The following is a 14,978-nucleotide window of genomic DNA, read 5'->3' as shown; positions in this document are numbered from 1 at the left end:
TGAAGCTTTTGGAAATTTAGTAAAAAATATCTCTGTACCTCGTTTTTGGAAAAGATGCGCTTCTCGCGTGTCTTCGCGCATTCCAACGTCGAAAAATGTCATCTCGATCGTTCCGATGCAAATAAACGAAATTCTTCTTTATTAAAAATCCCAAACAAGAGAAACGGCGAGAAATTCTTGCTCCGTTATACCATTCGCGATTAACGATCTCTGGATCACCGATCAGCCCTTCCGATATATACTTTCAAACACCCACGTCGAACGAATCGGTTACGTCCTTTTACTTGATTCCCTAGCTAATGCGATTGAGAGTAGCGCGGAATGGGAAATTGGGTTATGAGCACGAAAGTGCTAGGTGGCGAGGATCCTCGAACGACTCGAAAGTATCGGAGCGTCTCGTTGGAAAAAAGAGGTTTTTCAGATCGCCACTCCGCCATCGATGACTTCTCTTTTTTTCTTCGGTGAACTAACAGGGAAAATGCTTGGCGAGGCCGGCTCGGAAAAATGTGGAGCACGTTGACGTTGGAGCAAGGGAGCAGACGAGAGGATATCGAACCGGCAAGTCCAGAGGCGGAGTTGCCCCACCAGGTTTCCATGGAAACGTGACACTCTCTTTCGGGCTTTTCGAGCTTTTCGAGCTGTTCGAGCTTTTCGAGCTTACTATGGTTGCTCTTTCTCTCTCTCTCTCTCTCTCTCTCTCTATCGCCGTTTTCACTCCCCGCGCGTATCGGCACCACAGGATCGCCGCGTCGCGTCAGAGGATCGGCCTCGCCTTCAAAGAACGATATTTCCCGTTATTTTCCTCAAACCGAAGGGAAAAATTATTTGGTTTCGCGGAAACTGATATTGCAGCCCCGGCCAGTTTCTATTTTCAAGTTTTATTTTGCCATGGCGCCGTTTCTCTTTCCGCTACCTCCGATACTGGATCATCTCCGAGTTTCAAACGCCGCTTCTCCTCCCTGTCCATTCAACTGATCGTTTTCTAAATGACGATCGGACTTGACACCCCACTGATTATAAAGCTACTGGTATCAACGCGTTTGACTGTCATTTTAGTCATTTTAGTTAGACTGTCAGTTTGACTGGAATTTTATACATAATATTTCCACAAGTTACGATAGATTGAAATATATTCACGATATTTTGTCCTCGTGTCGTCCGCCGATATTATCCAAGTCGTCCACGTTGTTGAATATTTTTCAGTGGATGTTTCGATCGCGCCAAGAATTTTAATAAAAGACGTTGACTATCGATGGTCAGCGTGACCGCCAACGCGTTAAAAATATCATACTTTCCACTTGAAGAACAGAGTTGTTCATACAGCTACGGAAAGCATTTGTACGCAAGTACACGTGTACGTACACTCAGTTTCCAACGAAGCGTTTTTTAATTAGCCTTTGTATTTCATTTCACACAGTATCAAATGTTTTAGGGTTTTAGGCAGAGGGATTAATGGGAAACTGAAAGGAACAGAGATGTACAAAATACGCGCGATAGTGGTATATAAAATGTCCAATTACAATATTTAGTAGGCGAAACAAATGTTTGCAGTTGTGTTCATAAAAATGTAAAATCGCATAAATATCCGCGGTCTACTTCGATACAAGAAATTCGCTGTACGATAATTTGACGTTCAGGAATCTCCATTGGTTTTCTACGTCTACGTTGTTAGCATTTTATTCTTGGAACCTCCAATTGCAACGAACGTCTCCGATCTCATTGAAATTGCATAGGTGATAGTGTGGAAACATTGTACCTGTATACGTGGTTCGTATATACAGTAGACACATAGGTATACGCGAAAAAGAGCATTTTCGTCTGAAGAATAACACTTGAGGTTTCGCATAATGGAGGATGTGTTGGTGCGAGTAAGTAGAATAGGTAGATTTGATCGATATCGTCAATTATATTAAGTACAATATTTATGATGCATATGTAGATCTGCGTACGTATGAAGTATCGAACTTATGTTTATCGTTCAAGAAACGATTTTTCAATAAACGAAAAATGGTCTAATAGAATTAATCAAATAACGCGATGACATAGTAAGACTTATTCTGCTTTGGAAAATAAAAATATATACGTGTACGATAATCGTAATGTATAATTATTAACAGAACAAATGCTGGAATGAAAATATCAAACTCGACGACGTCGAGCCGTCTTGAAAAGTAAAATAGGAAAGAACGGTGCGCATTTGGCGAATCCTACGTATCGCCGGCGCTGGTACACAAGCGGAAAATGTACTTTCATCGGGCACACATCTTGTTCTGTCCTTTCCAATGTACTTCGTAGTTTCTGGCTCGAGCATGTGTTCTCTCGCGTGTGAAATGTCCCCACGATTTGCTCTTCGCTCTTTCGCCCTTTCTCTTTCTTTCCTTCTCCACAGACCTATGCGCGTTGCTCCAAACGGCATCGTCGTTTACGTAAGTTAGAACAGCGTTTCTCAAACAGCCTCAAATCGAGATCATCTCTGTCGTGGTATCGATAGAAACGCGTATTATCTTTGGATGAAGTTTCGTAAATCTTGAGAGAGAATAGGAAGACGAATGCCTGCAATTAAGCTTCGTAAGATCGCGTGAAATTTATTGTTCGGGATTTTGTGTGTTTCTGTGGTTTCTAATTACGAGAAGACGCAAGTAAACTTGTTATTAATTGCTTCGATTAATACCTCGATATATTGCGTGATGATGAAATCCCATCGCTGAGCGTTACTCGCTAACACTCGGTATTAAATACTCGGTATTAAAAAATCAAATTTTCCAAATATTAATTTACGAAATTCTCGACGCAAGAATATCAAAATTTTTCAAACCGTAGAAACTGTTTTCTCGGTACTTTCTTCAGTTTCTAAATAACGATGAAAATTTCAAAAATTCGCAAGTTTATATCTGTATTTTTGCATTGCATCGGCACGTAAAATATTCACACGTATTTTTATTCCTTCCACGTCTATTTTTTTACTGCGTTTCTTTGTCTTTTATGTAGTGGTATAGTATAATGATCGTTGACTATCGCACGGAACAACAATGGCGATTTCAGTCGTAAAACAATTTGAGAAGCACTGGATTAAAACACATCTGCACACCTATCCGTCTGTACGTGATCGTCCGCGAGTATTCGCAAAGCGAGCGAGAAAGAGCAGGAATGACATATGCGGAACGTAGCCACCTCTATATTTTACTTGAAGCTATTCGCGAGAATTTACGAGGAACCCCCGATACTCTCTTTCTCTCTGTCTTCTTGCCTCCCTCGTCTACTCTTTATCCATACATCTATCTCCTTGCTATATTTCTCGAATCTCTTGGCTCCTACGAGCTTCTCTTTTCACGCTGCATACAGGGACGAGTCTATGCAGAAATGTATAAAATATCCAGAATAAAGTACTTGTTGTAAAAATTTAGAATGGTAAAATCTAAAAACCCAGATCCGTAGGAAAAGGCAAATCTCTATTTATGTCTCCCACGCGTTTCTTTATATGCATAAAGTAAATATATAGTAAAAACATTGAATTAAACATACAGGATGTCTCGGCTTTAAACGATCGAACTTCACCCTAACTTTGTGTTACGAGCAGAAAGAGGAAAAAGAAATTATATAAACGTAGGTTTGCAAAGGCTTTATAAAAAAGTTACGCGATAGGAAAACTAATCAATTCGAGTTAGGTCTTTACGTTTCAAAATGCCATCCCTCGTTTCGAATACACGTTTCATATCTTTGGCAGATTGATTTTGTCACTCTCCGAGTTTCATGGTTATTTTGCTTCAGATCACCGAATGCACCATGAATCCTTTATATCGGTTCTTGTCTCGAATCAATTCTTGTGCGAGACACTGTCGCCTTTATCGTTCCCCATAGATAAAGATCCAACAGTGTAAGATCTGGCGATCTCGCGGGCCAAACAATGTGTCTTCCCCGACCGATCCATCTTTCACGATAATATTCGTCTATTGCCTTTAGGTTCCATATTTTTGTTATAGCCCTTTTATAGAGCATTTGCGGTCTTATGATTATATAACATTTTTTGCTTGTTTCCGCTCACAGAATAAACCGGTGAAGTGGTTTAAAACCGGGGCTTCCTGTGTATCTAATAATAAGATTAATATTCATAATACATTATAGAAATATAAATAGAAATTATCAAAGCCTGGCAAAAATCCTGCAGATGTTTATTAAACGTTAGAAACTAAAGAAACAGTCGTCGTGCTATGAAGTCGAACTTTAATTCGAGAACAAAACAAGTACGTGATTTAAGGTGCACGGATCAAATGAAACGAGTTCCGGGGGAATCCGACTTAATATTTAACGTATTAAAAAGCTCGAGGCAGATACTTGCGCGATGTTTTCAATATGAACGACCGAATTAATGCGAAATTAATGGATCGCAATTCGACCAATCCAGTTTCACGGATTGTATATTAGCAATTAACGAAGTAAGCGAGATAACTCTCGTCGAAGAGAAAATATTCTTTCGCCCCGAGCTAGGTGTTTAATTTGTTCCTTCGACCTAATCACGAGGAAATCTTTTGATACGAGAAACCTTGATTACAACTTCGTGTTAGTTATTCACAAAAGAGGCAATCAAATTGAAGAAACAGAAAGTACAACCAGATTGCTGGTACTTATATATTACTTTATTGGATGATTCGATGTAGATACACAGATATATCAAAGGATGAAAGTGAATTATGATTTTAACTTTGAAGAGACTCGGATTTGATGAGAAGCGGGTTAATTAAATAAGTTAATACGTAATAAACGGATGACAGATGTAAGTGAAAATATAATTGGAAAGTTAATTGTAAAATATAAAAAGTGTGAAAGTTATTATATAGAAAGCTGTGTTTATGTACCGTACATATCGCTTTCTGTGCAATTTACGCGTACATTTCTTATAATTTTCTGCATATTATATTATAGTATATTATGGTAAATAGAATATGGCATAATTATGACGATTCATAACGATAGTTCGTAAATTGAGTCCCCTCAAGTTATACATACGTCTACATATGTAAATATTCTAATTCTTGCAAGTAAAGAGCGAAGAGACCTTGAAACGAAGAGATTTCCAATTAACCAGCGTAACGCATAAGCGTAGCTAGTCCAAGTGAACGCGAGTTAGAGTTTGCGTATATTGTCTGATAAACTTTCAAATTCCTATCATTTTATTCAATAATGTTTTTCTTCTTTTGCAAAGGGAGGCACATGTACGAGGCATCAGCAAGAGAAGCAGACGACAAAGGAAAAAGAGGAAGGTGACAGACGTTCTAGTTTCGATACATCGATATCTCCTGCGCAAGATTCCAAGAAGAAGAAACTACGCAAACAAGCTAACAATAAGAAACGTAGAAAATTCGTTTCAGAAGCAAAATGAATCACGTATATAGGTACTTCCAACGGTATTTCAGTTTTATCTAAGTAAATCCTAATTAACGATCGAGTAGTCGATGTTGAAATAAAAAATGATATAGCGTGACGTGTTGCAAGATTTTCAGCATGAGCAAATGTGTTTGTTTCATAATTTTGATATATACTTTGTTAGGCACTTGAACGCTATAAATCTTCAACTTTGATCACTTTCGTAAATTTGCAAGGAAAATAAACGGTAGAAAGTTGCATTTAAATCGTGTTTACTATCCGAGAACTTTTCTAACGATTTGCAAGTAATATTTCTAAATTAATATAAATATTGAAATTTATTCGCAAATCGTTCATCGTTGCGATAAAATTAATAAAAATACCAACACGTTTCAATGGCGCCGTGGCTTAGTTGGTAAAGCGCCTGTCTAGTAAACAGGAGATCGAGGGTTCGAATCCCTCCGGGGCCTTGTTCCTATAACAACCAATGTTTAAGAACTTTTTTTTTGTATTCTTTTATTCTATTAAAAAGGTATAGAACACGATAATACAAAGATTTCTTTGTACTTAGTAATATATAAAAGAAATATTTCAAATATGTTTACTATCTAATCTTTTGGGGGAAATGTATTTTATTAAATGACTAATAAGAACAGACATTTTAAGATATTACGTATTTCTATGTATGCATAACGATTAAATGCTAATTTTAATTATGATTCGTAATAGTCGTATTTCGTTGTGTACGAGATACGAACTCTACTCTGTTGTATTATCTATCTACGATACATTATCGCAATGTTTTCTATAAATAATTGAGTCAATGTTGTATTAAATACCATCTATGAAAATCCATAAAGTATTAATATTTCTGAAGGTTAATTTTGCACGTATATAAATATTAATGACAAACATCGTAATATAAATATTTTGTAATAAGCGACTAAAATATTTATTTTCAAACAAGATTAATCGACGTTTCATTAATTGGCAATATAACTAGAATCTGCATATGTAATATTTTACATGTAACAATTGAAATTATTTTATACGACGGTGAAAATGATTTTATTAAAATACGTAATCGTAAGAAATTTGAGAAGAAACCACCGACTGTTAGTTGTAAAAAAAACGACGAAAATCGATTAATTGGTAGAACACCGTTCACTGTGTAATTGTATAGTAACCATGTATTTATTAAATTTTATATTTAAGCGATAAATTTCTTTCGTTCGTAGATGAAAACGACAACTTTTCTGTAAAAGCGTATTTGCCACAGAAAATTTTAGGGGGAACCGTCGATGATTGCTTATAAAAAGGCGACGAGAACTTTTTAATTGAAAGAATACGATGTAATTTCGACGTGCCTAACGCGAGTGCCACAAAGTCTGTCGCGGAACTTTGAGCAAGTTTTATCAGCCGTTATCTTTTATCTCGGTACTTCGCCAACTTTTTAAACCTCTGCCGGCGGGTCAGCATTTTTAACCCGCAAGACGTAAAGTTAAATATTCACTTCATGAAAGTGCCGTAAAGGGGCACAGTTTTCTCTTCTTAGTGGCTTGCCTGGCTGGAATAGCGGCGAGCAATTCATTTATGTACTTCTCTCTGCGAAAACATAGTAAAGCCCGATTCGCGTAATTTACAATTTCTATTTATATTTCGCTCTTCGTATTTATAACTTATGCTTAAATCTTACAAATATTAGCCGCGAGAAATACGATCACATTCGGATAATTTATCACGAAACACAATGTCAAGTTCTATTACTATGCTTTATTTATTATCTTCTAAACTGTGAATGTATTGGGAACTGGGAAAATTTCAAGATGTAGAAATTTCCAGAATATATATGTAATATGCGATTATATATAGAATATTCTATTAAACTATCTGTCTACTTACCAAAAATAAAAAGAGTTATTTAAACATTACGTATCACGCTACGAATACAATATGGAATTTCGTCTCTGTATAAATGTTAAGTTTCGTAGGATAGTCTGATCTGTAAAATGTAGAAGAACAATCTACTAAGAGTATGGAAAATTTCCTTAGGAAAGAAAAGGACAGAAAGTTGTTCAAGATTGGCAATAAAAATTTACTTCGTACGTGCAATTTTAAACTCGGCTAAGACGCTTTACAACGTAGGCCGAAGGATATTCTCTTGCAGATATTATTCTACTGCATCTATCCGCTGTAAAATCAGAGTTTTATATCTTCTAATTCCATTACAAAGAAAAGAAATTATAAAAAAAAAAAATAAATAAAGGATATAGAATGTAGTCAGACCTCGAATACGATCCGATAGAGGATGAGTTATGTACTTGCAGTAACATGAACAAACCAATTAGCTGGTTAAGCGGCCAAACCCCCATGAAATTCAATTGTCTTCGCCCCATGCGTCTCCCAGCTAACCACCCTTATATTTTCATCCTTCTCCTCGAACGCTCGAGCACTGTACCCGGAACTTTAGCAGTCGTGCAGGCTCGCTATTAGGGTGTCAATTAAATTAGATCAGCAGACAACGTGGGGTGGCTTAACTGATAGAATGTCACATATATAGCCTGTATATAGGTTCTCCTTGCGAAAAATGGGTTAGCAGAAAAGAGCAATGTATCGATTCACGCGGAACCAAGGGACATTTTAATTAATAACGTCGTTAAACATTTTTTATGGAATGGAAAGTATATTTTAAGAGGTTTTTAAGAAAAATAATTTCGACGTCGATGAAATTAGAAGATCGTTTGTATAATAGAAATTACGTAAAAATTTAACGACGATTGGTATTTGTGCAACGCTGACATTCAGCAATTCAGAAACGTCAGTCCACAAACTTTTACGTCGTTTTATTCCTTTTGCTTTCGAGAAACTTTTCTCTTTCGTTACCTCTGGTCAGCAGAATCCTGAATTGGTTCCCATCTTGGATTCCCTCTGTACAAAGAGACTTTCGCGAACCGTAAGGAAACGAGGGAAAATTAAATTAGCGTCGTCTATAATTCTCTCGACACAAACCTAATTTTCTCTTATATCGAGAGGTTAAGAAGTCGATCATTACTGATTTTAATAATCTCACTACAGATAAACTTTTCCAATTTTATATTTCTTTGGAATAGAGTTCGAGATTATAGCTTTGATCGTTAGTAACGTCGTTAGAATAGAAACGGTTTCATCGACACGATCAATTTCTCTTCGATAGTACTATCGAAGCAATCGGAATGATCGGTACGTAATTTTTCATAGAAATTCGATAGATTTCTCAAGATGCATTTTTGGAGATTTGAACGGTAGTTTTTGATTTTGCAATTATAAATTTCCTCGCGTTATTAATTTTTAAATTACCACGAAATAAACGTTTTTATTCATTCATTCTCCTATTAGAGAAAGCTGATCGACAAACCGAAGAATCAAATTTACTTTGCATAGAAAATGGTTAAAAAATGAAATAAGATTGGAAAGATTGTTCGAATCGATTCGTTAGAAGTATGATACATTTCCAACTATTTTTTAGAGTGCACGGCAAAACGTTGGATCTTAAGTGGTCGAAACGAGATCGAATATAGCGGTGACGTTACAACACGTAATAGTAAGTTATATTCTACAAATCACTCGACTGTTTATGAATAATTTAAACGCTTAGACCTTGAATATTGGCTGGGGTGAGACTGACAATCCTCCGAGGACAAAACGCAGAAACCCCTTAGGGACGAAGACCCTTTGTTACCGCCTTTCCAGTGATTGAAGCAAGGATCCTGCTCTTTGAACCTATCGCACGTGGTAAGCCACTGTTTGCATTCGTCTTTCACGTTGCTATCCGACCGTATAAGGGTTGCGAATTTGCAAATAAATACAGGCGAAAATATTAATAATTGTTCTTTGTATTTAATAATCTTCTTGATTTAGAATTTCCAAGCATTGCCCACGAATAATATCGTCGAAAAATACCTTGTCCCATAGCTGTTCAGAGCCTAAAGCGAAATGAGAACGACAAGCAACTCGATTAAAAACAACCAACGATATCTGATCATGAAATTACACGAATCGATGCTTCTTTTTCAACGCATAGTTGGTTAGATTATATAGAACAGCTAGATCGACCTACAGTGATTCACGCGACTGCTCACGAACGAGTGAACCAACTCTGTTACGGGGTGGATCCCTAAGTCTGGTGAATCGATAGAATTGTATTCAACACAGGGCCGATTATTGACGACGATAATGGCGGATTAGCACGGTCCCATCTGTCATTTGACTTACGCAGAATCGCGTACACGTAGCAACGATAGCCGAGATACATCGACGAAAAAAAGAAATGAAGTAGCTCACCTTCAAGCGAGTCGTAAGTTAATAGAGTTTGAAAATATCGCGAAAATTTCGCATCTCGATAAGATATTATTATTTCTGAGTATTCCTAGCTTTCAAGTAATATATATTTTTTTATCATACGTTATCAGAAAAATTGGGAAAAAACACGTTTGTTATTTAACGATCTGCGAATAAACTTTTACTCGATATTGACAATCGGAAATTCCGAAGATGAGTGAAACGAAGCGAAGCGAAGATATGCACGTGCAATTAAATACAAGTTTTAGATTTCGGTTTAACACGCTGCTTGAAATTTTGCATTTTCTACGTGTTCAACAAATTTTTCTTATATTAAAAGTATTTGTTTCGATAGTATTTTGATCGTAAGATAACTGTTCGTGATAATGATTTACGTTACTTATCTAAGATTAACGCCACTCATCGAAGCCATTCATGCTGATTATTTAACTTATCGAATTGTACGAGTTGTGTTGTAATATTAAGAAACTCGCGATATCTGTACAACTCGTATTGTATAACCAGCATTGAATAAAAAATAGCGTATTAAGAAATATTTTTGCGTAAATCCATATTTATGCGATCCATTCCCTAACAAATAAAATTATACCACGTATATTGGATTTTAATTAACAGACACATAAGAATAGGTAATGTGGAAGAGAAAAATTATGCACTGGTTGCTTGTATCTCTAATCGTGTACGCAACAAAATACCATATAACGTAAGTTTCCTGTGTTAAAAATGTCGAAGTTTATATATCTACGTTTTAAGTTTTAAGTGTCCAGGAAATGTAATTACGTAAATATATACTATACCAACGATGTGTCTTTATCTGCGATTTTAACCTTCCTACGATTTAACACACTTCTTTAAAATCATTTTCGATCGTGTTCAATCTGATTTTTGGATTATTGCTATTGAATTGAGAGTGGAATATCGATAACATTTTATATTAAATTCTGTACTATAGATATCTACTGCGTGCAGAATGTCGTACGCGCAAGATGATTAGAAATGGAAAGGAATATCAAAAGGCAAAGTAAAATGTTACAGAATCAAGTATTATTTTCAATGGAATAAATATATTATATATTTTTATACATTATGCGCAGTTTGTATATTTTGATATACTTAAATTTATCGTAGATACAGAAACATTTTCCAACTATTTATTACTGTTTCAAAGTTAAATTAATACAATATAAGCCGACTGTATACTGTATATTATCATCTCTCGTGTATAGATTTTTTTTCTATTATTATTCTATATTTTAAAGATACGCGTCATAATATATTACTGTACTATATACCTATATACCATGTATATACCGTAGAATTATATGAATATCGATACATATGTACGTATGTATAGTACTGGTAATAGTGAAAAGCATGTAAAGCAATATAGGAGAACGTACGAACGTAAATACGACAAACGGGTCAAATGGGCAGACTTATGTCGGATATACATTTCATTTGGCAACTGGCCAATTGGCCTGATCATCCGGAGCACTGCGGGCATTTCACGGATTTCGTCGAATATTTTCAGCATCTTATGGATTTAACGTTTAGCGTTGGAGCAGGTGGTTCTCACCCCAAACATTCGTCTAGTGCGGCTAAAAGTCTCCTAGATTGATCGACGACCCTTCTCTCGTGGTTATGGTTACGCATCCCATTAAAATACATTGCCTCGCGTGTACTCTCTGGTGCTGTTTCAAAGACATGCTTTATATTTTCGCCTCTTATGAATACATATATATAATTATGTTGTAAGCTGTAAAGGTTACCTTATTTCTAGTTGTTATTATTATTTATATATTTCGTATATAATACATAATACATTATATATAAATTATTTTTCATTCAATCGTTTTTATTATACTCATTTGGCTAATAATATTTGCGCGCGATTAATATTTATAAGACACAGAGTAAACATTGTAATAAAGACTCTAATCAAGTTAAAATTATTAATTGCGAAAAATTAAAATATATGTAAGGAAAAAAATAAAGGCAGGGGGCACCCGGGTTTGAACCGGGGACCTCTCGATCTGCAGTCGAATGCTCTACCACTGAGCTATACCCCCAGTTGAGAAGTGCTTTAATGATGTTTCTTTTCCTCTACTATAATATATAATATAATTTAACAAGTAAATTTAATAATAAATATAATACTACAGAAAATTGTAATTGATACGTACATATAAATAAATATAACAAACGTACACATCGACATTAAGTTCCATTACAAAATTAAGAAAGAAACACTACATTTGGTATCGCTATATTATGATTATTTAATCACATTGTAAATATTTTTATTTTTGCGTATAATTGTACGTACTTTGGAATTAAAAGAGTTAAACTTAAAATTCAATCGAGAGATATGATCGATCATTTACATTTCAAAAAATACACGTGTCTTTCTCACTTTTGACCTCTAATTTCTATTAACTCTCTAAATTTAAAATGATTTAATTATCCAAAGAATTGCTTTGTAGTTTCTTTAAATGTCCAATGACAAAATAAGTTTATAATTTGTTTAGAGTGATTATTAAACGGAAATGAACGAGATCGCAGGTAATAGGAAGAATAGGCTTTACGATAATCGTAGGTCATCGATGACTGACATAGGGCAGTCGAAAACCAGCTCTTGTTGTCATACAAATAGCCATGAGCTCAACCCCCCGTGAGGCAGGGATGTCGACAGGTAGAGTAATATACTGAGGACCACCTAGTGGCTTCATGACTTAGCCATATGCCACCGTGACTAAGGCACACATGGCCGGGAATCGATGTGTATAGGGCCCCATAAGGGCACGGGATCCCTCAAAAGGGACTTCTTGCGACGCCAACGCATTTCAAAGGCACCAACTTGACACGGATAACTTGTTTACGTTCTTTCGCAATTCCTTGCTCGATTTAACGTTTGTCAAATGAATCTGATATCTAATAGAAAATTGTAATCCCCTTTCTTTCGTTAAAAAAATAAGAAAATTAATTTTTTCCCTATTTTCTACATCTTTAGAGTAACGTATGTACATCGTAATCATAGATTCACGTTTTTCATCAAGTCATATATAAAATAATATACGACATTTATATTTATATCTTATAGCTCTTAATTGTATGTAAATTATGTTTTACATTCTAAATTCTAACTCATATTGTTTATGTTTACATGTCTGTATTTTTATATTTTTCTTTATATTTTTATTTTATAGTACGAGATATGCGTTTGATAATTACGGATATATAAATATTTATTTTATGACGCTTTCCTTCGGAATTTAAATTTTGCTTCGTAAACATCATTCTATAATAATTTTGTCGATACATCGGACCCATAACAAACGATACTAAACTACAAAAACGAGAATTAGTCCAGATTTTCCTATATCGAGCCGATATCGATAGATAATTTGAAAATTAATCGAAAATCATAGAAACAGACAAACAATTTTTTGAATGATCATTCCTATCCGAATGTTATTATTTTAAGTTCCCCCCCCTTTTTTTTTAATTAAAACTCAAAAAGTGAATAAAGTTCGTACACATTCGAAAAATATTAATTAAAACGGATTGTAAGCATTTATGCGTTTTCGGAATACTCTCAAACAGTGAGTGCAAATGATACGGCATTCTGCTATTCGACTACAGTAAAGAGATGACGTTAACACTGCCATTATTAGGAAACAATAATCAAAGACATGAGGTCAATAGACAGTTGGGTAAGTCGTTTTGTAATAGGTTTTCGCCGACTCGCCCTCTGACCCTTAAAAAAAAAAAAAAAAATATGAAACGAACGCAACACGTCGATGTTAGTCTTCGCAGCTTTCCATTCGGTTCGCGAATTAATCCATCAAAATGGTCACGATATAACTCACACCCAGCTTTTGCCATCCCGTCTCTTTATCTTTTAAAGTTTCGAAATTAATTATGCACTGTATTTATTCCTCTGACACTCGGTGACTTTTCTTTGATCGTCTATCAGCAACTCGAACGCACTTCGTACGAAATTTGTGAAAAACCAAATTATATTCGCTCCTTTTTTTTTTCTTTTTTAAGTAGAAAGTAAGAAAATTGTATCCGATGTGCTTCGTTCGATTTTTCAACACTGTCTGTCATCATCTTCGGAATCTATTCTTTTTATAATGCTACAGTAACCAGCTTGTGCATTTCGGATAACCAAGTATTACGTCACAGCATACAGCATAAAAGTTATGGCCAATTTTCGGGAAGAGAACCGCTCTTTATAGCTATCGTCTGTTACAAAGAAGCGTCGAGACGACACCACAGTGAGGGCTTACGTATCCGCCAGCTAATATTCTCTTACGTATATCTGAGCATATTTTTCATTTCTTTATTTGCCTCTTCTTGCGATGCGAAGGGAAAACGACAAGGAAACGTATATTTTAACAAAATTTTAGGCTTGCGTAATTTCGTATTATGCAATCACCGGTAACATCTTTGTGTCCTCTTTGGCACATCTGATTCGTTTCGTCAGATTTACGATGTCCCCTCGGAAGGGACAGCCAAGTGCAAAGGGTTAAACGTTCGATTTGTTCGCGTTAGTGAGAAATTTGAAAAATTTATCTCAAAGTTCACTTTCCGGATGTACGTTTTGTATATCGCTGTTTTGTATTATAGTGGTATAACTCAACACATCTCAAGTTTGATACGTGTACCAGCTGTACATTATCGACTGCTTCTATCTTTTTTTAGTTTTGTGTCAAAGACAAAAATTACGACTTACCCAGCTATCAACTTGGCATTAGATGTACAACGTTAGCTCATTTTCATTTGAGATATCATGATCGTACTGCTTCCGTGAATAGTGTCGTTATGCTACGTCGTTCTTATAATGTCATTGATTGACTCGCGCAGATTTCTTTGCGAAGTTTAAAACGCCTCTCTGAATTTTACATCTTGAACGAACAACGATAGTTTATGTGAACCATCTAAGTAAACATTAGTATTTCTTTAATGTTTTGCTTTCTTTCATCTTTATGTGTACATACTTATATACATATTTTTTTATCTCTTGTATCATTTCGTATTTAGAAAATGATTGTTTTAGTGATCAGTTTATTCATATTATGTTGACATCAGGATTATTTGAATATTGATAGTGAAATTACTAATGCAATTCAGTTATGTGAATGGTATGGATTATAGTGGTACATCATAACTGTATGCTGTACGAACGATATATTATTAATATCATTACCATATCGTTACCTCGCTTATTTAAACGATATACATAGATTTCGCACTCTATATTTTAACTTTACGAC

At 35.3% G+C, this 14,978-nt stretch overlaps 2 non-coding genes across 2 annotated transcripts; one reads left to right on the top strand and one right to left on the bottom strand.

Moving 5' to 3' along the window:
- The first annotated feature begins 5,758 nt into the window (after positions 1-5,758).
- On the top strand, positions 5,759-5,831 carry TRNAT-AGU (transfer RNA threonine (anticodon AGU)). Its single transcript has one exon. It is a non-coding gene; the product is annotated as a tRNA-Thr (tRNA).
- Positions 5,832-11,696: 5,865 nt separating this feature from the next.
- Positions 11,697-11,768, bottom strand: TRNAC-GCA (transfer RNA cysteine (anticodon GCA)). Its single transcript has one exon. It is a non-coding gene; the product is annotated as a tRNA-Cys (tRNA).
- Between the last annotated feature and the right edge of the window lie 3,210 nt (positions 11,769-14,978).

The sequence above is a fragment of the Bombus vancouverensis genome, chromosome 10, assembly GCF_051014615.1.
Source record: "Bombus vancouverensis nearcticus chromosome 10, iyBomVanc1_principal, whole genome shotgun sequence".
Classification (NCBI taxonomy): Eukaryota; Metazoa; Arthropoda; class Insecta; order Hymenoptera; family Apidae; genus Bombus; species Bombus vancouverensis.
This window is presented reverse-complemented; position numbering and strand designations above follow the sequence as displayed.